Source organism: Hipposideros armiger, unplaced genomic scaffold (assembly GCF_001890085.2).
Source record: "Hipposideros armiger isolate ML-2016 unplaced genomic scaffold, ASM189008v1 scaffold_467, whole genome shotgun sequence".
Lineage (NCBI taxonomy): Eukaryota > Metazoa > Chordata > Mammalia > Chiroptera > Hipposideridae > Hipposideros > Hipposideros armiger.
The window spans coordinates 490,584-514,781 of record NW_017731817.1 but is presented as its reverse complement, the minus strand read 5'-3'; the positions used below and the strand labels follow the sequence as shown (position 1 = coordinate 514,781).

General features: G+C 45.0%; 1 long non-coding RNA gene across 3 annotated transcripts in view; it reads right to left on the bottom strand.

Annotated features, from left to right (window-relative positions):
• The window catches only part of LOC109395404 (uncharacterized), a 23,660-nt gene extending 4,092 nt beyond the window's left edge, over positions 1-19,568 (bottom strand). For 2 of the 3 annotated variants that reach the window (XR_002126650.1, XR_002126652.1), the window contains exons 1-2: positions 19,423-19,568; positions 18,392-18,585 (exon numbers count right to left, since the gene is read on the bottom strand). This is a non-coding gene — a long non-coding RNA (uncharacterized LOC109395404). Of the gene's footprint in view, positions 1-1,691; positions 2,281-18,391; positions 18,586-19,422 lie in introns of those variants that run through there. The other variant, XR_002126651.1, reaches the window with a different exon arrangement.
• Positions 19,569-24,198: the final 4,630 nt, after the last annotated feature.

Genomic DNA, 24,198 nt, shown 5'->3' with positions numbered 1-24,198 from the left:
AAAAAAAAAAAGAAAAAGAATCACTCGCAGACACCGAGGGGGCTGCCAGAGGGCACAGTGACCACGCTCCCCAGAAGACGCTTGATGAGCCTCACAACTTGAGGCCCATCCTGGAGCAGAGCAAAGAGTGACAAAAGCATGGTGTGTGTGCTTATCTTCTGGAGGCTGGGGACACACGTAAGCCTGAGGCCAGGGCTTGCTTCTTAGCTGGGGTTTCTGATGGCAGGGCCTGTGGTGAAGCAGGCCCTAGAGGAACAGCACTGGTTTGTGCTTGTAACAAGCTCTCAAAAATACCATAATTTTATAAAACAGTGTCTCCTGACCTCCAGCTCTCTCTGCAGTAAGGTAAACTGTAGCAACATGGTTGCAGTGGTTTATTGAGGTGGGGAGCTTTTGCATGTGTTTTGGGGAGGAGGGTCATTTTAAAATTTCCACTATTATTGGTATAATTTTTAATTAAAAAAAAAAAGTGATTCAGAAGAAAGACGGGTAAGCACTGATACCAGTTAACAAGGGAGGACATCTGTCCTGGGATCTTTCAAACCATGATCCACACCATCTGTTTTGGAGGTTTTAAGGAGAGCTCCACCTAACTCAAGAGGCTCGGTGGGTTTCCTGGTCTCCATAATTCCAGGGAACAAAAGGAGAGAGATGCCATGGGGAAGAGCATCTCTTCTTTCCTTTCCTCCCACAACAGAACTAGTGGAGATTAGCTCCCCAAACCCTGTGTAACACGGACTACTCAGCAAAGGCACAGACTACATGCCTTTGACATGGCATCCGCCTGCATAAGAGGGCCACCAAGCCTGCGTGTTCATACTGCAATGACGCCAGTTGTCTGAGCTGCTGTCACTGCTCAAAAATGTCTAAAGAGGAAAAAGAAAAAAAACTCAGTAGGAAGAGGAATTTGTCAGAAAGGCCTGGGGACAAACAAGGTGCTGATTTTTTCCCTACAAGATGGGGGGTGTAGTTGAGAAATTGTCCTGGCTTCTTAGCCTTTGGTCCCTGAGCAGACACAAGGGGATCCCTGCAGGTCACAGCTTTCTCAGCATTGGGTGGCCGCTGGGTCTCTCTGCTAAATATCTGTGTCAGTCGATTTTCTCTTCACCCTCTGAGAGATTCCAGAAATCCAAATGTAACTTGCAAATTGCGTTAATGTCATAGAGAGCAAAATTCAGTGCAGCTTGCTCTTACTGGCTGATTTCAAACCACTGTCTTAACAAGAGCCAACATTGACTCTTAGACTGCAAGTTAGACCCCAAATTAGACGGCATACTGATTTTTACAAACAACAAGGGGATAGATCTTATGGAAGATTTTGTTTCCCGAAATTTTTTTCTAACCATCTCTTGTTGCTCTCCTACAGTACACAGCAGACGTGTGCGGTTTTGTGATACTCTTTATGCTATGTCACTATCTGTCAAGGTGCCCAGAGATAGTACTTAGCAAGAGGTGGTAGAGGTGCTCCGAGGCCTGCTCAGTAACAGCCCGCTCAGGGAGAGTCTCCATTCCCTCACTCCCTTCTGTCCTGGACAGAAGGTGCGGTTTACATGTGCCAGAAATAGATTTGCAAATATTTTCCCTCTGCTTGATTTCCTCCTCTCTATTGTGGTATCGATAATGACGAAAAAATACAGACAGAAAAAGAGCAGTGTCACGTTTTAGCATCGTCACCACGCACGGGCACTTACCGCAGACCTGCCTCCACGCATTCGGCTCCCTTCCCCCAACAGCTGCCGCTGTGGGCCTTCTTCATCCACGTTTACAGTTTTGTAAACCAAGCTACAGGAAGTTCAATGACTTGTCTGGGCTCATACTTCTGGTATGAAGTGGAGCCTGGCGTCCAGCCCAGTTCTCTTGGCCTCCGGCGCCTCTCTCACTCTCTCCAATATTCAGCCAGGCCTCCCTAAGTAACGGGCTGACCAAGCATTTTCCATGACCGTCCATTGTAATTGCACAACGATGACTTTCAAGAAAAATTTCAGACACGAGTGTCACTCTCTCTCTCACACTGTTTTCAGTTTTTCCACCTCTTCCCAGTCTTCATCTATGTGGATTTAACGAGTATATAATTTTAAATGCTAAGAATTTTACATCCTATTTTTTGCATTACATTGTGAACTCATGCCAATGTTTCTACATAATCGTTGTAATTACTAATTTAACAACTGCATAAAATTCCATTGAGTTGACATTCCCCAATTTCTTAAACCATTTCTCATATGTTGAACTGTTTGTTTCCCTAATATAAAAATTTTACAATAAATTTTTTCACTTATATACACTTTCTCTTTTCACTGGATTTCTTCTTTGGGCTAAATTCCCAAAAATATAATTACAGGAGCAAAGGGTTTGACTGTTTTATGTTTGACTGTCTTCATTACATCCTGAACACATACATATGAGTTTCAACATTCTTCTTCTCATCTTCTAGGTGTAAACTGGGCAAGACTGATTCAATTCATCTCTTCGGTTCCCTCACAGTTGAATGGACACTGGGTTTGAGTGAGGCTTGCCCACATGCAAAGCTGCTGCCAATTTCTGAGTGTAACCTAGTCTTCTTAAAAAATCCTTGTGTTTCCTACTTAAATACCAGATCAGAAAGAGAAAAAATAATTACTCAGTGCTGGCAAGGGTATGAGAAAATAGACACACGAACGAATTTCATGGCATAGAAACTGCTAGGACCGCTCTCTGGAAGGCAATTTATCAATATGTAGGGAAAGCTCTAAAAATGTATATATGCTGTAATCCAACCATGCTACTTTAGTAATTTATCCTAAATGGGGGAAAGTCAATGAAAGATACAAATATTTAGCTACACACATATTCTTTACAGCATTTCTTATAATAGCAAAAATGGAAATTAATTTATGTCCAAAACAAGGAATTGGGTTAAAAATAATGACACATCTTTATAATGGGGTACTATGTAACCACTTAAAATTATAATTGTAGATAACATAGCACATTAATGACATAAACACAGGCACAATACATTTATCAAAGAAACAGGTCACAAAACAATAGTACATATTATATTACTTACTTTTGAAAAATAGACACACATAGTTATAGAGATGTTTTAGGTGTTAACAGTATTTATATCTAGATAGTAGAATTACGGATGTTTAACAGTTTTGCCTTTTAATTTTTTACACTACAGATATTATTGCTTTTGTAATAAGAAAAACACAAAGGGTTTTTTTCCTTATTTAGACCAGTTCCTTAAGCCTACAGGCACACAAAAATACACTCCAACCAGCTGGACAGAGGCAAAAAGAACTGTCTACACCATCCTCCAGATTCTACGTGTGCTTTATCATCCAAACATCCAAAAGGCAGGGTATAGCCAAGGGATCACAAATGTGTGATGATCAATGTAAGGAAAATACCCTTCTATATCTCATTCCAAATACCAGTACCCCAGTCCTGCAAAGGAAGTGACGATGTCCCTGCCCCTCTAGTCAGAGACCTGGACATCTCTCCCTGCAGAAGTAATGAGGGAGAGAGTAAGGCTAGCAGGGAGGAGAGACGGATTTCCCTCCTTGCATCAGTTACCTATTGCTGCGTAACAAGTAGCCCTCAGGCTCTGTAGCTTAAAACCACAAACGTGTGATGGCTCAATTTCTATGGGTCAGGGATCTGGGAGTGAGTTCACTGGCTGGTTCTGACTCAGCTATCTCATGAGATTGCAGCCATCTGTAGACTTGACTGGGGCAGGAGGATCCATCCAGGAACACTCACATCCTTGTTTGTGGCCTCACTCAGCTACTAGCTAGCGGACTCGTTTCCTTGCCTGTGGGCCTCTCCATTGACGGTCTGCATGTCCTTGTGATGTGACAGCTGGCTTCCTGGATGAGAGATCCAAGAGAGAGGGAGAGATCAAGCACTTGACCTGGAAGCCATGGTGTCTTTTAAAACCTAATCTTGGAAGTGAAATCCAATCGCTCCTGCTGTGTCCTATAGGTCACACAGACCAACTCTGAGTAGTGTGGGAAGCGTACTATGCAAGGAAAAGGACATGTGGGGCACATGAGGGGCCACCTTGGAAGGTGCCAGCCACACTCCCCAAAGGGCCACATTGCTGAAGCCCCCTTGGCGAGAGAACTGGGACTCAGAACTTAAAGCCATCTAAAAGAAATCAAGTTGGGGGATGCAAATGAGTAGACAAAAGCTTTAACAGAAAATTTTTACTTTCAGAAGAATAAAACAACAGATAATACAGTAAACAAAGAGACTACCAATGATACACACCTCAAGGGGTTTTTATCCCATGTCTGTTCCTATATGTAACATGAGTGCCTCTCTCACTGATTTGCTCAGTTTTCCTCTGGTTATAATCCTAAAAGCGCCTTTGGCCAAATGTAGTTCACTACTCAGTTGCACAGAGAGGAGGGGTACTGCCGTCTCCCAAGCCTAATGTCAGGGTGATAAATCCTCAAGGTCACCCTCACCTACTTCATTCCAAAGCACATCAGACCACAGCAGGCCCGCACTTCCCTCAGCTCCTGGCCGTCAACCCCTGTGCTGCCCCGCTCCCCACACCTGCCCAAGGCCACGCCATCTACTGTAGCCCCCATGGCCATGGCTTCCTATTACTTCCTTTTCCCTTCCTTGCTTCCAACTCATATTTTATACTATTGCCAACAAGAATGACTGACTGTCTCCATATACTCTCCCCTAAATTCTGGAAGATAAGCAAAGGTATCAAGTGTAGTTAAGAGTGGAATTTAGAAAGAAGGATTAGTGTGACCCTTCATAGTCTTCTAGTGACTTGACTGTAGGATTGCTTTATACCCTCAGGGCTTACAGCAGAGTATTTACTAGACTTTCGATGAATGAATGAATGAAGAGTTGGAGAAGGATACATTTAAGCCTACTAGCCCTTTTGGCAAAATAAAAAGTTGGTAACTCTATGATGTTTCCCCCAACCCTTCCTCCATCAGAAAGAAAAAATTCCGGCCTATGGATTCATACAGTCTGGGGACCCACAGCTGAGGCCAGTAGTGTCATCTGTTGTTATATTGCCAGTATCATGATTTTCTCCTGCCTCTTGAGGTCAGAAGACCAAAAATGCACATCAACCCTAAGATGTCCACATAATCACGAGATACTGTATTGCATTAGGAGGCTTGAGCCAAGTAACGAGACAAAGAAGAACCTTTTGGATGAGAAACAGAATGTGTTTAGAAGTAGAGGGGTTATATTGTGGGGAAAGTTTTCCTGCTTACAGATTTGACAGATCACGGTAAATTCAGGGGCCCAATTGTGGGCTCTCATGTGCTAGCAACCATGGTAACATCTAGTAGCAGGATAGCATGATGTGTAAACCCTGGGTGGTTGGGACTCTCCCAGTGGCCAAGTGACAAAAGCTGACCACAAACTAGCTTCCATAAGGGAAGCAGAGACTCAGAGGTAAGACTTTGAATGCCATCAAAATTCTTTCTCCCCATCCTTGTCTCTGCTTTTCTCTGTGTCTGGGTTTCATTCTCTCCTCCTGCAGAGATTTCTTCACATAAAAGTGAACCTGGGAGCCCACCTCACTGGGTTCGCAGTGACTTTGTGACCAGAGAAGGGTTCATCTGCCAGTTCCAGCTGGGAATGCTGGGTTAGGATTCTGCTGGGTGACAGTCTATCTCTATGCCGATCATTATGGCCAAGAGGCCAGCTGTGCTCACTCAGACTCTCCAAACTTCACTTTTTTCAACAGTGAAATAGGGGCAATATTAATACCAGCCACAAATTGTTGTAAAGACTAAAATAATTTAAATGAGAGAATGCATATAAAACACTAAACTCCGTATCCAAAACAGTAAATGTTCAAAAAGTCTATTGTCTATTTTGGCAATTATGAATACTTTGTGATCTGCTAAACATGGAGACCAAAACATAGTATCTGGTTTTCTATTTGTACCCGAATGGTGCAGTCTTCTGCTTTTGTCAGCACTTCCCTTGTCCTACAGTCATACTGGAGTTACATTGAACAGTGTACATAAAATACTATAAAGTTATGCATGCAATAAAGTGTGGAAGGGTCAACAAAGACCAAAACCAGAATCATACAATTTAGGGCTTAAAATAACTCCTTGGTATTTCAGATAATAAAACAGCCTTACCTGGTAAGATAGAAGCAGAAAATATGAGTTAGGACCTTAGATCCTATTGTCATGAAAAGGGAGCCTACTGGAATGGAAGGCTGACAACCAGCTAGCCTCAGCTATTGTTGACTTGCTTCAGAGCCTCTGTTTCTTCCATCTGTAAAATGGGGAGAATGATATTTCCCTCCGACGCCCACACTGAGGTGTGGTGAGACTTAACGAGGCACTGCTGATGCAGCACATGGAGCTCAACTAATGAAAGGGTGTGTGCAGGTTCAGCATTAGTTCACGGCCCTTCATGGTCATGTGTGTTTGGAGTAAGGAGATGGTTGGCACTACTCCAGAGAACTGCAAAGAAACACTGATACACTAACTAGTCTTCTTACAAACAGAGTGAATCAGAATAGAAAGTTTGGCCCTGTTACCATTTCCTAGTAAGACCTTGCACCCGATTGTGTTGCTATCACTTTCCTCTGAGAACCACCTGTGGGTACTGATTACCTACCCATACCTCATTTTATTGGGTTGTCGGAAAAGTCATGACGTATTTTTGCAATGGAAAACATAGAAAAAATACGTCATGACTTTTCCGACAACCCAATATTTTAACTCTTCTATTTCATCTCGTTCCACCTAAGGGTCATCCTTTTTTCACCACAGTTAGAGAGTTATGGTTAGATTATGTGAATTGGGATGGATTACTATTGTGTTAACAAAATATGAGTTATCTGTCAATTACATCACAATAAAAGCCGAGGAAATCATCCCAGTATATGAGGAAAAGTAGTTGAATGCTATAGAGCAGCAAGTTAAAAGTCAGTTTTTCAATAATATACTAAAATGACAAATCATTAAAAAGGCATTATTAATCCTGTCATACAGTAGGACCAGCTAATTCTGGCTTGTGAGAACTGATTGTTAAATTTTTAGGAATTTTTTGAGCCAGTTGTTAAATATAGTTATTTCAAAAACTAAATTATATAAGCTCACAATTTTTAAAATTATATTAAAAACAAAGCTAATAAATTCTCAAAACTTGTCACTTCCTAATAATTTATAATCATATATTCTTCTGAGGTTATTTATGTCTAGTGTTAATGTCTGCTGTATCTGTGGGAGGGAAGGGGAAATTATGTAAATGATGGGCTACTTGCATTTCTTTCCATCTGTATGTTCAGTGATGTCCTTCTGGTGGCTTGAAATTATCCTCAGTAGGAATATTTGCACCACAGACACTGGATTGCTACAAATTGGGACTCTCTACGTCCTGTAAGAGCTGGTTGTCAAACATTTACCAGCACACCACTGCTGAGACCCATAAAAACAAAGAGGGAACAGGAACGAAGACACCAGCAGATTTAAAAAAAAAAATGTCAACAATATTCTGGAAATTTAAAAGGCAGATGAATGAGAGGTAATCAAATTATCATAGAAGATAAAGCTAAAATCTAAGCCCACAGGGAGGGAAGCCTGTAAGAGGTAAAAGAGCTGCTCCACAGAGCCTTAGAAGAAACAGAAATTGGTTCCCTCCCTACTGAGCGCTGGGAGGAAAGGTTGAATGAGAGGTGATCTGGACAGTGAGCACAGCTGAGAGCTGGCATGTGACACACTGCTGAAACGGGATTAAATGACAGCCTGCATTTTGGACTGTGAGCTACCACAGTCCCCTTTGACCTACTGGCTCCCAGAATGCCGGCAGTGAGGCTTATGCCCCACAGGCAGAAGATCAGATGGTTTCATCCCTAGAGAAGCTGACCAGTCCAAGAGAAAAGACGTACAGAGACTGACCAAGCAGCAACCCCCAGTGAAACACGCAGACGGCTGCCGAATCCCTGACAGGGAACCCACTGATCGACAAGCATCACCCATGCACTTATCACTTTAGTGCCAGCCACAAATTACCAGACATAAAGAGGAATGATGTCCAAAGTTGAGTTTTAGATCCGGACAAGCTATCATGTGCAAGAGTAGAATAAAGACATTTACAGAATCTCCAAGCATTTACCTGTCATGAACCCTTTCTCTGGAAGTTACTGAAGGATGTGCTCCAACAAAAGCAAGAATTAACCAAGAGAGAACCTAGGAGCTCCAAAACAGGGGAGTCCAGCACAGGAGAGAGGGATTCCCAGGTGATGCTGAAGGGCAGCTGGGATGGTGACTGCAGTTGGCCACGCAAGAACCAGCCCTGAGGTTGCCGCAAGAAGACAGTGCTAGGAGAACATCCCCACAGGGAGGAAAACGCAACTGAGAGATTACAAATGTATTCCTCATGCTGAGGAGAGCTTGGATGAATTTACTCAGAAATACCAAAAAAAACTACACAATGAAATAGACCAGGCAATTACTAGCTGGGTGGGGGGGACGCAGAAGAGCAGAAACGTAATCAGAGTACACTGTGAACAATGTTTACATAGTCAGAATAATGCAAATAGCGATCGGTGATTTAACCAGAAATCACCAGATCCCCTAATTCACTGTATTCTAAAAGGCACATATTTTCTGCCTGTTGAAAATCAGCCTATACCTTGTAGTCAACATGATAAGAAAGTGTTGGATCATGATTTCATAAGGAGCACTTCTGTTCTTTTGGAGTGACTCACAAATAATGGTACACCTTATAATAAATGGCATCCAGGATAGGAAGAAATATAGGAACAGTGTTCAGAAGTGAAGAAGTGTAAATACCTGTGTGGGGAGGGGCAAGGGGGAGCCAAACCCTCATCTTCCACAGGAATAAGTCAGTAGATGACATCTAAAATTTAAAAATTAAAGGTACAGCTTTGTAAACATATTATTTCGAATAACTGCTGCAAAAGCCAGAAGCACAGCTAAAATCATAAGACAGCAGTTGGCCCTGGGGAGCAGTAACTGGAGGTAAGAATGGGTGGGGCAGGAGGCTACTGCACTGTGATTTTTGTAAAAGCCTCATAAACGTGCATTTTTAAACTATATATATGAAGTAAAAGTAATATGTATAGAAATAAAACTTCTAAAATGAAGTGCTCCATTGCAAGCCTCTCAGGAACAGCAGTTTTAAGACTGGGGAGATAGAAAGGAAACTTTATGGTCTCCTGCTGCAGGACAAGGCAGATAACCAATCCCCTTGTCATCCTAGGCTGGTGTTTAGAAGTGAGACTGCAGGATAGGAAACTCGCTGCCTGATTTTTCACTCTCAGGAGATTAGATAGCTGGTCTCCGGGAACAGTGGAAAGCACAGTGCACATAATAAGTTTGTTCCAATGCTCCTGTTACCCAGGACCCTGGAGAATGAGAAAGGAAGCCTGCAGCTTGGCAGGTGTGGAGGCCCTTCCGGCAGACATCTGCGGGGCTCTGGAAGCCCAGCCCCCCCTCTTTCCAGAGGAAGGGCCCTGGATTCCGGAGGTGAGGCATTGTCCTGCCAGTGTGTTCCAGCTGCTCGGCATCCTGGAAGGGGAGGGGCACAGGAGAGAGGGGGCCTTCTGGGAAAGCTGGAGCTGCTTCTCCTCAGATGTCACACCGTGCATGAGTTTCTGCAGGCACAGAGGCACGCAGCTGTGCTCCAGGACAAACACCTACAATGCTGAGGCCACTGAGGCTGGGAGTGTGCAATAAGGAAGACTGAGGCGGTCAGAGGACATCAAGACCACCAGCTCTTATCCCCACCAGGACCCCTGTTCGGCCGCTGTGAAATGCTACAGCCACACCGCGTTCTTGTGGAAAGTTCTACGCTGGCTGGTAAAGAGCCACAGCCACAGCCCTTTCCCTGGGCTCCCCGCCCCCAATCTCCCACCGTGCTGCATATGGCCCAGCAGAGGGCCTCCGGGAGCTGGCTCAGGTGACAGCTCTGATTGGTCAGGCCCCTTGTTAAATAGTTTAAATATCACTCTTTGCCTCTATCCATCAGTGAGGCCAGAAAGCTGACTTCCTGCAGAGCCCCTCCACCCTCCTCTGCTGTCCCTTTTCTCCCTAGCCTGACGTTTGCCAGTTTAGAACACTCGGCCGGGTGTGTCTTTCGTAATAAAGTGTCTTTTTCTGGGAGCAAGAAGGTCGGCCCTTTTCTGATTCCCAGGAGGAGCCTAGTGCTCCAGACTGCAAGGAAAATTTCCTATGTGTCTCTCCCTCTGCTTCCCTAACTTGTTTATCCTGATGGAATTAGGTTAAGGTGGCCAGGGAGAGCATCTTAAAAGGGGGAAATAAAGTTACTAGAGGGGAGGGCAGCCTCCGGGCGTGTGCAGACGGGGGAAGGCCAAGGCCTGGGTGAGGGCACAGCCCAGCCTGGCGCCTGGCAGAAGGCCTCTGGAGCCCCACATTCTTAATCCTGGTTGCCAGATTCCTCCTTCTCCCCTCTTCCCACCTCTCTCAGCTGCCACACTAGTCTCCAGCCCCTGCAGGAGAAGGGTCCTTGGGGCCCACGTCACAGACCTGAGTATAGCCCTAAGGATACTTTGGGCTCCTCTTATGCAGCCATGGGGAGCGGATGCTCTTTCCCCAAAGTGCACGCAGGCTCAGGCCTTGCCAGTGGCATCCAGGGAGGGGCCCCCAGCTCTCAGGGCTCGGTGAGGGCCCTATCCAAGGCCACCCCACAAAGGGCCTTGGTACCCACAGATGTGCACTGTGGTCTGGGATCTAGTTCAGTCTACAGAGGACATTCTCAACCTGTCAAAATTATAAGACTTGGGACAATTTAGCAAATGGTCTTTTTTTGGTTTTGGTTTTGTTTTGTTTTTTGTTTGCTTTTATGTGCCAAGGCAGGCTGCAGAGTGGGAAGGGGTCACCCAGGAGGAACCGGGAAACAGTCAATCCTTAATCTTTCCGGCCCAAGCCAGCTCTTCATGAAATGAGAAAAATAGTTGCCGGCTGCCTGCCTCAGAGGGTTGTGATGAGGAGCAAATTTAATCCAGTTTGTAAAATGCCTGAAAATGTGTAAAGTACCTATGCAAATTTAAGGGATACTGGTTTTCTCTTTTATTCTCACCAACTCGTAATTGTGTTAGGGCCACTCGTCCTTCAGTCAGGGCACCACACAGCTTAGCAAAGCCGTCCTCTGCACACTCAGCCTCCGTTCCCTCCTGGTCCACACCCCGCTCATGGTTCTCCCCTCCCCAGATGCCCAGCATTCACGAGCTGCCCCCGCGGGACAGGGTCTCCCCAGGCAGGAGTGCCTCTGGGCACACCCCTCTCCCATGCTTCAGTGCTCCCAGGATGCCCACCTGTGCTGTAGCACCACAGGTCTGGGTCTGCTGGCCTGGGTACCTGATGACCAGGTGGCCACCAGCAGAAGCAGCCATGTGAGGGAGATTGTTTAACTTGTAGAAGAGGCAACCAGTTTAAGGGGCCATGGGAGAAGTCTTCAAATGCATGCTGTTATTGAAAGAAGATTAAGGAGTTTGGGATAGCTCTAAGAAGTAGGACCAAGTGGGTCCCATGCTAGAATTTAAGAGGTAAGATTTTTTTTAAATCACCTGAACCATTTTTAAGTGTACAATTCAGCAGTGTTCAGTATATTCATATTGTTGTATGACAGATCTCTAGAACTTCATCTTGCAAAACTAAAACTCTACATCCACTAAACACGAATTCCTCCTCCCCAGCCGTTGCCATACACCCTCCATCTGTCTGTATGATTTTGACTATTCTAGGTACTTCATGGCAGTGGAATCATACAATACTTATTCTTTTGTGACTAGCTTATTTCACTTAGCATAGGGTCCTTGAGGTTCATCCATGATATAGCTTATGACAGGATTTCCCTCTTTTTCAAGGCTGCCTAATATTCCATTGCATGCTCATATCACATTTTCTTTATCTAGTCATCCATTGATTGACATCCGGGTTGCTTCCACTTGTCAGTTATTGGCAATAATACTGCAGTGAACTCTCTTCAAAATGCTGATTTGAATTCTTTTGGATAAAAATACCCAGAAGTGGGATTGCTGGATCATATGGTAATTTAATTCTTAATTTTTTTCGAGGAACCTCATACTGTTTTCCACAGGGGCTGCACCATTTTACATTCCCACCAACCGTGCACAAGGGTTCCCTTTTCTCCACATCCTCACCAACACTTATTTTCTGCTCTTTTGACAGTGACCATCCTAATGGTTGTGAAGTGACATCTCATTGTGGTGTTCAGTTGCATTTCCCTGATGATTAGTGATGTGGATCATCTTTTCACATTGGCATTTGTATGTCTTCTTTGGAGAATTGTGTATTCAAGTCCTTTGCCCATTTTTTACTCTGGTTATTTGTTTTTGGTTGTTGGTTTGTAGAAGTTCCTTAACATTCTGGATATTAATCTCTTATCAGATATATGATTGGCAAATATTTTCTCCCATTCTGCAGGCTGCCTTTTCACTCTGTTAGTTGTGACCTTTGATGCGTAAAAGTTTTTAAGTTTGATGTAGTCCCATTCGTATTTTTTTGCTTTTGTTGCCTATGAGGGCACATTTTCAAAGAAGTTTTTTAAATGACATATGCACAGGGTAAAATTTTTCAAAAGGGAAAAAGAGAGAGAGAGAGATACATGCATATATAAATACATGTATATGTCTACATTCATATTCATATACATTTGCACAAAAAATTCTCCCTTCTACCTCTGACACCCAGGATCACAGTTTCCTTTCCCAGAGCCAACCACAGTTACCGCCATTTTTCCAGACAAGACCTAAACATATATTCATGTGTATCCTCCAATCACATAAATGTGATACATATTTCTGAGCCACTCTCTTTTTCTCGCAAATCAACATGAATTAGAGATGGCCAGGGGCAGAAGACTGATATAAAGGCTTTTCCCTATGAGTGCATGAGAATGGTTTAATTTTTTAACAGCTGCCTGATATTCATTCCATAGAACAGATATTTCATAATTTGTTTAATCAGTCTCCTGGTTAAATGTTTAAATTATTTGCGGCCTTTTACTGCAATGAATATCTTTGCACATATGTCTGTGAACCCATGGGGTCTATAGCTATAGAATAAATTGTTACGAGTGGACTTGCTGGTCAGAGGTTTTGTGCATTTTCAATTTTGATAGATATAGTCACATAGTGGGTAGATTTTATCCCAAAGTAAGAAAGAATTTTAGCAACCAAAACTGCCCAAAGTGGTGTGGACTATTTGAGAAGGTTACGAGTATCTGAAGGAAATCAAGACCAGGTTACAAATCAGCTTGCCTAAAGTACCATTAGATATATTCAAGCACTGTAAACTCATTGGTCACAAAAGGCCTTCCAACTCTGGTACGATAGCTTTGTAATAACAGGAGAGACTCTACATATGTTTGCTGAATATTGCTCAATGATGGAGCAAGATGTTGGCTTGATTCGCATTGGGAGGTGCATGAAGGATGCTCGTTAATGCCATGCAACATAAAAGAGGCCCTTGGGTGAAACAGCTCTAAATTAAGGACCCTCCCACGATATGCTTGTACCACATGGGCCTAGGCAGGTGGTTAGATAGGATATTTAGAGGCCCTTCTTGTCCTCTCCGTCCATTATCACTCACACTGTGCACATCCAGAAGCCCACATGTGGAAAAGTGCTTCTTAGCAGATGTGGCCAAGCAGGGAGTGCTGTTCTACGAGAACCTTGAGTCAGGGTCCTGACACACTGGTGTGTTGTGATCCAGCTCGAGAGGTGTCCATACTGCTCTTGCTAGTTACAGAACACAGGTTTATCCAGGGATGGCCCATTCCTGACCTCATGTCAGCTCATTGAATTCTCAGTGGTTGGTTTTTTCAATGATCTTTCCTATATATACTGAACTGAAATCTGTCTCCCTGCAATGTCTGTTTACTGGTGTTAGTTCTTCCTTTGGGAGCCACCAAATACAAAATTAGTCTTTTCTACCTCCCAGACCTTCAGCTGTCTGAGAACAGCCATTGGATGCCACTGAGTCTTCTCCTTTCTGGGTTCAACCTCCTCTGTCTTTTCAACCATTTTTATGTGTCGTGTTTTCCAGATGGTCACCATCTTCATTGCCCTTTATGAACACCTCCCAAGCAGTCACAGGCCTCTGAAAGTGTGCTGCCCCGGGTTGGACCTGATCCAGGCCAGGGATGGTGACATGGAATCATGTCCTTGTTTCTCGTGCTCCTTTCTTTTAACAGTGGAGCCTGAAATCAGCAAGCCAGAGATTTCTGGCTTTGGCCCATCAAACATGCCTTTCTACTTGTTTGGGTAAAAGCACCCTGATTTTCCATTAGGGAATTACTTTTCCCTTATTCTGAGAAGTCTTGAGGGCCCTTCACTCAAGTTCCCCCCATCCCTCTTACTGGGACGATGGTGGCACACAGAACCCAATTTAGGCCCTTCTGACTCTGGTTCCTGGGGTCTTAAGCCTGGGGGAAAATGAGATAACAGAAAACAGAGGAGCAGAGAAGTTCTGATGGGGTAGGGGAGACACACAGCCTGTCCACCCATTCCTGCTAATGGCCTGTCCCTCTTCCTCCTGAGGCCTGGCTCTTCTGCATCCAACAAACTATTCTAGACCTTTCCAGCAAAGCTCTTTTTCAGTTAAATTTGGCTGAGTCTGTTTCAAATGCTTGCAACTAAAGAACTCAATTAGATTACATTGTCCTGCCTGATCCCAGTAGGGCTCATTGTGGGCCAGATCCTAAATCTATTTCACAGGTTGTGATCTGTTTCTATTTACAACACTTCTGACAACAAACACGTAGAGGTTTTCCCCACACCAACCAACTCTCCAACTCTCCGGATACCAACTGGGTGTCCTACAGCTCAGTTCAATTCTGACACTAACTCTCCAGAGTAAGCACAGACCTCACAAATGAAGGGTTCAGCCCCACAAGACTGTCCCACTTTAGATGCCAATCACACATTCGGGGCCTCTGAGATTTCTGACCAGCCAACTATAAAGTCAGGGTTCCCACAACTCCCTTCTCAGGTTCAAAAACTCACTAGCACAGCTCACAGACTCAAGGAAACACTTTGCCTATGCATACCAGTTTATTATAAAGGATACTATAAAGGATGCAAATGAATAGTAGAATGGAGGAGATGCATGGGGCAAGTACTGAGGGGTTGGGGTGGGGGGGGGCTTCCATGCTCTCTCTGGGCACGTCACCATCCCAGGACCTCAGTGTGATCACCAAACCAGAAGCTCTACAACCTCATCATTTTAGGGGTTTTTTTATGGAGGTTTCATTACATAAGCATGATTCATTACATCATTGGGTGTTGGTGATTAACTCAATCTCCAGCCCCTCTCCCTTCCATGGAGGTCAGGGGGTACCAGGGTGGGTGGGGGGTAGTTCCAACCCTCTGATCACATGGTTAGTTCTCTTCCCCTCCAAGGGTGACTTTATTAGCATAAATTCTGGTGTGGTCAAAAGGGGCTTATTATGAATAACAAAAGGTACGCCTCTCACTCCTAACACTTAGGAAATTCCAAGAGTTTTGGAAGCTCTTGTACTGGGGACCAGGGTGAAGAGCAAACTCATATTTCTTATTCTATCCCAGAATCACACAGGCACCACCTTAAATCCCACATCCTCCATTCTGCACTTGGAAAGGTGATCTGGGACAAAAGCACAGCCTTTGAGGGTCATAGGTCTCTCTTGTTTGTTCCCTTCTATCAGAAGATGACTGACTGACTGCTGATGTGGCTGTTTTACCCTCAAGGTTCATTCCAGTCATTGGCTAAAACGTTAAGCAGCTAATTAGAGCTCATGTGTACTGGCTACTTACCTACTTACTCTGTGCTGCCTTCAAGGCCAGAAAATCAGTTTTCACAGAAGTTTCCTAACTGGCCAATAAGCGGTGGACCTGAGTCTCAGATGCAAGTGGGTCAGCCCCAAAGCCAGGGAGAAATCAGGGATTCCCTTAGGATTCACAGCCTACAGGTGAGTTAGGAAAGAAGTTGTATCGTCAGCTGTTCCTGGAGACCTAAAAGAGGCCCACAGAGCCAGCACAGGCTGTGGGAGGCCCGGGCTCAGACTCCGTGTGCTCATCCACAGAGTGGGACAGCTAGAAACAGAGATCACTGAGTGTTGAGGTTTCCAGTGAGACAAAGACCTGGGTAGGGAAGGCTCTTCCTAATGGGCTTCCTTCAGCATCCTGAGCACTGGCACCCACATATCAAAGCACCCCACATGCATGTGTCAGCATCTCAGGGTGCCCACTTTCTGATTCAGCGGTCAAGATGTCCTGCCATGTTCCCATAGGGACAGCTCCTGTTATGTGCTGTTGAGTCAGCTCCAACTCCTGGTGATTCTGTGAATGAGTGACACCCACAGGGTCCTGTCCTCAGCCCTGCTCAGTTCCTGTAGACTCGTGCCTATGGCTTCTTTCATGGACTCAGCCCATCTCTGATTTGGTCTTCCTCTTTTCTAGCTGCCTTCTATTTGTCCCAGCATTCCTGTCTTTTCCAAACACCCGGCCTTCTCCTGATGTACTGCTAAAGGGAAAGCAGCTGTGGTTTGCCATTGTCCTCTGATGCACAGTGCACGGGTCCAAACCACACGTGCTCGGGTCCCTGGTGTCATCACCAAATGCCTACAAGATGTAAGCGCTCGTGCCGGACGACAGGTCTTAGGGGAGGGAACAACATAAGAGCTCTGACATGCCCAGAGGAAAGACAAACATTGAGGGGAAAATGTAAGGTAAGATAGGATAAATTTGGATGTCACTTTTACTGAGGTTGTTTTTGTTTTGTTTTTTCTTACCCAGATTTGGTAGTTTAAGACCCTAACTTTATAACCTTGGTCATTGGGGAAACCTCCATTGATTCCCACCCCTTTAAATGGCTTTTTATAGTCACAGCATCTCCAGTACATTTCCTCTTCCTTTTCAACATTTCAGATTTCTTGGCAGAAATATCCAGCAGAAAGCACCAAAATTTTTATAACGAGGCTAAAATGAAAATTTCACACATCGGCTTTCTCTCGTAGAGTACTTCTTCCTGTTAAATCTTTCCCTATTTTAACTCTATCTTCGCAGCTACCAATTTAAAATTTAAAATTTGGTTTCAGCCTTTTTCATTCATCTTATGGGATTCTGTGTTCAAAGGATATGTGCTCTTTGCTCTGACTGTAAAGTTCCTAAACTGAAATCCTTTGTTGGTGTCCCCACTCCAGAGCTTGGTGGAGTGCAGACAGTTGTCACCTCCCACTCGAATTCCGAGGGTGACCTCTGGCATGGCCTTCCCACTTTCCCTGCCTCCATTTAACCTGGCTTGTCTCTAATATTTTCCATTTTGAAGTGGTGCTGTGCTCTTTATTCCAATGTAAAGGTTTTTGTGATTGCCTTTAGGAGTCAAGATCAAGTTCAAACCCAAAATAGCAGGAGACGAACTGCAGGAGCCACAGGAAGTATCTTTCCCTTCACTACCAAACCAGGACAGGAGGCCAAAGTGGCCTCTGCCACTTCAGCTGAGTCACCATGGTCCCAAACTGTTTGCTTTTTCCTCTGAAAATGCTTTCCCGTCTCTGCTCAGTGACTAACTCCATCATGAATGTGACCCAGTTTGTTTGGCAAGATGTGATTTTTTTTTTTTTTTAACTCACGCTGCTTTTACTGGTCACGACTCTCTCTCGCAGGCATTTAGCAAGTCCCTCCCAGCACTGGTCTGGCCCTGCAGCCGAGCTGGATGGATGGCCTTCTCCCCAGCTGTTCCCTTCCAGCTCGCCCTCCTCTCCCTGGTAAATCCATATTCCATTCGCTTTTCTGCAGCATTTTGATATCTCCAGAGTCTCCTTAAAATAGATAAACACTAATCTCCAAGGGAAGTTGTAAGGCAAAGCCCACAGATTTGTACCAGCTCAATAATCTGCTCTAGGAGGCAGCTGGATGGGAAGCATAGCAACGCAGTCACCCGCACAGAGAGCTTTTCATCATTTACAAAGCACTTTTGACTCACATGGTCCCGTTTAATGTCCACGATCACCCACAGCACAGGCACAAGTAGTCCTGCCATTTTATAGATAGGAAACCAAGGCTCAAAGTGGTGAGGCGCTTGTCTATACAGTAAGAGCTGCCCTTTAAAAAAGTGCTGTATAATTTACCTTCAGTAAAACACATGGATGTCCAGTGTTGTTTGATGAATTTTGACAAACGTATATACTTGTGTAACTACCACCAAAAAAGGATATAAAACATTTCATCACCCAAAAAGTCCTCCTGTGCCCTTTCCCAGTAAACCTCCAACCCCTTTCTGACTGCAACGCCATAAAAGAGTATGCCTTGAACCTGTCTCTGACTCCAAACTCCAGATTCCACATTCCATTCTTTTTCTATGACCCCATGGCGGGTCTGTGCCGATAACTTGAATGGCACCAGAGGTCCTACCTGGCTGGATTCTATAGACGTAGGATGTTAGGAAGCCCGGCCATAGTCTGTCAGCTGAAAGAGTAGGTCAGCCAGTGGAGTGGACCTCGAGGCTTGTGATTTGGGGAATGTATGGACAGCGATGGGTCTGAAGCACACTGGAAGTTACGCTCACTGCTTGCAGGCCTCAACAGCGCTCCTGGTACTGAGGGCTCCTGAGGAAAAGTGATCGTAAAGTTGAAAGAAAGGGGTCAGAATTCAGCTTAGAGATAAGCACCAGCCTCCAGCCCACACTCCTAGGACCTCCCCCTACACACAGTCCCTGAACGGCCACCACAGTGTCTGGGGCCACCAGTTGCAGGCAACACCCTGACTTTTTACACCAGGCCCTTGTGTACTTTTCCTGCCCATCAAGCATGTGTAATCTGTAAACTGGCAGTTTTGCAGCCGGAAATCTCCGTTTTAGGAGAAAAGAAACAAAAGAAAAGAAATAGTAGAAGCCCATTCTGTGACTTCCAAGGCCCTCTCTGCCTGCCTGCCCACAGTTCCTGCCGAAGCCTTTGTTCCCTCCAGCAGGCTAACTGGCTCCTCTTGGGTCTTGTTTGTACACAGTGGCGCGCTAGTAAATGTTTAACAGTTGATTCTCAGCGAGGGAAGAAAGCTGATTTGGAGCATTTGCCGATTCCCGCCTGCCCAGCCCTGACTGCGGGTTTGGGAGAGGGCCTGTTTGACACAGCTCCTGCACACAGTACAGCCAGTATACGCTCATACCTGTAACGGAGTTAGCACACCGTTCCCCCGTGGGATGCATGAAAAGGGAGCAGGGGGTTGGGGCACCCAGCACACCAGCCATGTCTGGGTGAGTGACCTGTGGGTGGCCTTGTCCCCTCTGCCTGCTCTCCCAGAACAGCTTTCTCTCCCCAGAAGATATGATATACAGGCAAGAGTTTGCTGGGCACTCCTCTCCTGGGCTGGAACGTCCAAATAAACCTTCAAAGTCATTTGACGTGCAGCACAAACCATGAGCTAGCCCCAGATGAATCCCCACAAACCTGCAGCCCAGAGGGTCTGAATGAGCGGCCTCCCCGCTTTCTGTCCTTGCCTCAATGGATAGTTCGGCTCTAAGAGTTCTTAGAACATCCCTAAACATCCAGCTTTCTTGTTTGGTTTAGAAGATTGATTGCAGAAAAGCACTGGCATGCCATCACTTCCTGCTCCCGGATAAGCAGTGGCACAGAGAGGAAGGGGTGGCAGGAAGAGGCCACGGCCTAAAGAGAAGCCAGGAGTGGGTTCAAAGGTTAAGATGTGTTGGAAGGTGGCCACTCTGCCATCATATCCATAAAGCCGTGACAGCAGGAGAAAAGATTCATGGAAATGCTCAGATTCATAAAACGGTCTGTGTGCTGGAAAGACCATTTTCCTTTCTTATTAATGTGCATGAGGTCAGCCCAGTGGCCCGCTCCTTGCTCGCCTGGCATTTTCTGCACCACCGTGTTCTCCTCCATGGTAATTAGCACTCCCTCCTCCTGTGTCTTTCTTTGCTCCTTCTTCCCCCAGAACTTGAGCTGATTCTGCATGACCTTCCCCGGTCTCTTCTCCACTTCCTGTGCCAACTAGTCCTTGCTCTTTGCCTTCTGCTCTGGGTGCTGCTTTCCGCTCTGCACATTTCTTTTGCAGAAGCCAGGGAATTACATGTTTAAGTCTTTTGATGGTTTTAGATATTTCAAACACTCTCAGCTTCCTGTCTCTCTTGTTCAGCCCAATCTCTTTCATGTCCTACGCTCATTAAGTCCCTCCTACAGGCACTTTGCTGACTGTTATGGAGAAATTCAAAGATATCCAAGAAGGGGTCCCTGCCCTCACTGATTTGTAATCTAGGAGCGGGGAGAATAATAATATCTAAGCTTATTGGCAGCTTTGTGTCTGTCAGGCAGTTTCTGTCCATAACCTTAGGCCTCATAATAATCTTTGAAATAGACACTAATGTTATTCTCATTTTACATATGTGATAACTGAGGCTCAGAGAGGTTAAGTAACTTGCCAAGGTCACACAGCTGGTACATGGTGAATGTAATTATGATTTGGGGGTTCTAGCCCAAGTGATTCCAAAACCTGAGCCCTTACCACTGTGGGACATGGTCAGTACCCAAATAATAATATAAAGGGGAGAGTACTGATGGCAAAAATGAAGCAGAATTTAAGAGCTGCGTGATTTTAGAAGATGAAGATGGGACCCAAATGTGCTTCATGAGAACCTTTCTTTGGAAAGTAGTGAGCACCCTGGCCCTGAAGGTACTCAGGCAGAAACTAGAGTGATCTGTGTGCTCTGGGCTAGTGCTTGTGTCCAGAAGAGGCCTCAGCAAGTCCTTCCACCCTTGGTTGGTGATTTTGGCAAGTGGCCTGGGAGCTGAGCCTTGGTTGGTGTGGAATAAGCAGAGATGTTCAGGGTAGAAAGAACCCAAGGACCAAATTTCCAGAGCTACACACACAGGGGGATGCCTTTCATTTTGATTAGCGTCCTCACATGCCACAGAGCACGTCCACTACTTGGGTCAAGAATATATATATATATATATATATAAACGCAGCTGCGATTTGACAGTTAAAGAAGCAATAAATGTGATAAAAAGCCGGTGGTTCTCGAACTATGCTCCCGGATGTATTCCATAGCTGGACTCGGGGGTTCTACAGGCAAAATTAAATCATTGCAGTTATTTCCAATTTTCAGGGGTGGTAGAATCCTACGAGTGTCCCAAAGACCTCTATATTTTCAGTTGAAATTTGTCTCTGAAATTTTTCTTAAACCTTTTGCATCTGCTCCCACTTGTCTGCCAGTGAACATTGATACAATAAAGCAAATAAATGAGCATAGCTAAGAAAAATTAGCAGAAAAGCACAGAAATAACCAATTAGGCTTGGTGTGATGGCCTGATATTTTCTCACAAACAGTTGGTGGTAATTTTAGATTGCATCCATATATTACAGAGTCATACTTTCCACCCGTAAAATTGCTCTTAGATCATTTAATAGAAGTAAATACATCAATATTTCATGGTGTTCTGCAAAGACTATCATGGCTTCAGTTGCTCTCTCTCACCTTCTTAATACACTGCATGATTGACAATGCTGTAATTATTTTACTGCAACGTGGATAAAAGTGTAGAAATTCTAAATGGTAGATTGTACCATTGTTAGGCTAGTGGAAGACATTCTGAAGTGTGGGTGGAAAATGGCTCCATCTTCTGTCAGTGGGATCTATTTACCAAGCAACCACGTGTCTAATGATACCATCATTGCTGGGCAGCCAAGAAGGCCCCAGCGTTTTCATATGCTACACATGGCCCCACCTTCCCACCTCTATCCCCTGCCTCACCTTGCCTACTATTTTAATCCCCATCAAGACAAAACTGTGCATCTCTTGCCTCCCTGTTACCTTTACCTGATCATGCTGCCACCTTCTTCTGCCTTGAAGGCTGACAGTCAGCAGGCATTACCAGCCATCTCTGATCCTAACCCTCCCCTCCCAAGGTCAGGTGCCCTTCCCAAAGTTCCCGTGATCCCCAGTGCTTACCGTCAGATTACCCTATTGATTTATAGTGTCTGTTTCATGTTTGTTTCTTCTAATGAATGTGAGCTCCTTGAGGGCAGGCACTGTGTCTTCTACTCTCAATGGCCAGCCCCTAGAATAGTGCTTGGTCAATTATAGAGCAGAGTTACACGGTAAAAATCTAAAGCAAGCTTCAGCCGAAGAGTCTCTAACCTTCTGAGAGGAAATACCAGAGTCATGGTCACCCTCCCACCTGGTCATGGTATCTCATTCTATGGACATCTTTTTACCATTTAAAGCATCCCCCATAGTCTCTAAAACAGAGACCTGGTGGAAGAGAGGACTCATGTTGTCTCCTCACACTCAGCCCTGATTATCTCAGTCTCCAAATATGCATGCGCCTAAGACAATGGCCAAGACCCAACACCCCACCCAAGCTCTCTCTCCCAAGACGGAAATCACCTAAGGTACTCCATCACCACCCTAGACACACACAGGTCAGGTATCTCTTCCCTGCCACATCCCTGCTCCCGTGCAACCCCACCAGGTTTCCCCCACAGCCTGAAGTTCCCCATCAGTGGCTTGGTCCAATTCAGCAGAAGCCTGGTACCATCTTACCATCCCCACAGTGACTGTTGCTTGACACTCTACCAGACTTCCGGTTGCCCCAAACTTCTATGGCCATAGAAAAGGAACTGACCCTTTGAGAAGTAGATGGCTCTATTAGGCCTTTAAAGGGCCACCATGCCTCTTAACATAGCATCCAGAGAGGAGAAATACAGCTTCTGGCACAACAAATCTGCTCTGTACCCCCTTCTGGTGTTTACTGAGACAGGCAGACCTTGGAGATATTGTGGGTTCAGTTCCAGACCACCGCAATAAAACAAATATCACAATAAAGTGAGTTATACACACTTTTTGGGTTCCCAGTGCACATAAAAGCAATGTTGCACTATACTGTAGTCTATTAAGTGTGTGCAATAGCTTATGTCTATAAAAACAATGTACATACCTTAATTAATACTTTATTGCTAAAAAATTGCTAACCATCATCTGAGCCTGTTGAAAAAATGGTGCCAATAGATGCTTGATGCACGGTTGCCACAACCTCCAATTTGTAAAAAACGTAATATCTGTAAAGTGCAATAAAATGAGGTGTGCCTGTATTTCCAAGTGCATGGCATTCATCAACCATCTTACAAAAAGCAGTTTCATGTCAGGAGTAAGAACATGGGCTCCACAGACAAGCTTGGGTCCAAATCCCGGCTGTGTCACTTCGCAGTTGTGTGACTGTGGTCCAGTTACTGTCTGTACCTTTCTGTGTCTCAGCTTGAGATCTGCAAAAGGGGATGACAGGATGGCAAGAGTACCTCCATGATAGGACTGCTCTGAGGAATAAGCGATTCAAGGAAAGCCCCGTGCCCGGGAGTCCAGGAGGGTCACACAAATTCTAGCTGTCATTTTTGTGCATTATCTCATCCACTTCTCACAGACACCTCATTTTACAGATGAGAAAATTCAGGCTTGAGACACGAAACAGACCAGGGCTGAGGGTCTCCAATATCCACGTCCTCAACCACAAAGAATGGCCTCGGTGGAGAAGCGAGCATGGCCAGTCACAGACATAAACGGCTGTGTGGGTCATGACTTTGAACGCGTCGTAGCTGTATTTGTGTTTGGCGAGGCTTAATGATACACTCAAGAATCCAGTACTAGAAGCTGTTTGCTTTCAGGAAGAGCCTTCCCGAGGGTTAAGCTGGGCAAGGCTCAGCTTCCTCATATAGCTACTGCTTGTCTTTTTCATAGGAAATGTGCTCTACGCGAATTTAAAATTAGAAAATGTCTTACACTAAAAACCAGTTCTTTTTAGAAAAATAAAAGCAAACAAACAAGTACCCTCGCTGATGAACCCCTGGCCAAGCCACTCCAGTAACAGGAAAGGAGTCGGTGGCAGAGCAAGTTGACTCGAGGTTTCCAGTAGGCACCTGCATTACACCCTGGGACTGTCACAGGGCTGTGCTCACACATGGACAGCGGCTGCACAGGGGGCACAGGGGCTTTCAGCTGACAAAGGTCACCTGGCAGGAAGCACTGGTACCCTGGTGGTTTCTCAGGCTGTGTGACATAACTGCCAGGTTATACTTCTGTAGTCCCAACCCCCAGGGACCAGCCACATGTAACAGACCATGGTTGCTACGATTTAGAAAGGCTAAAGCAGTTGCTATTCTACTACAAGGGAACACTTGGGGTGAAAAAGTTGCCTGTAGTTCGAGTTTTGTGG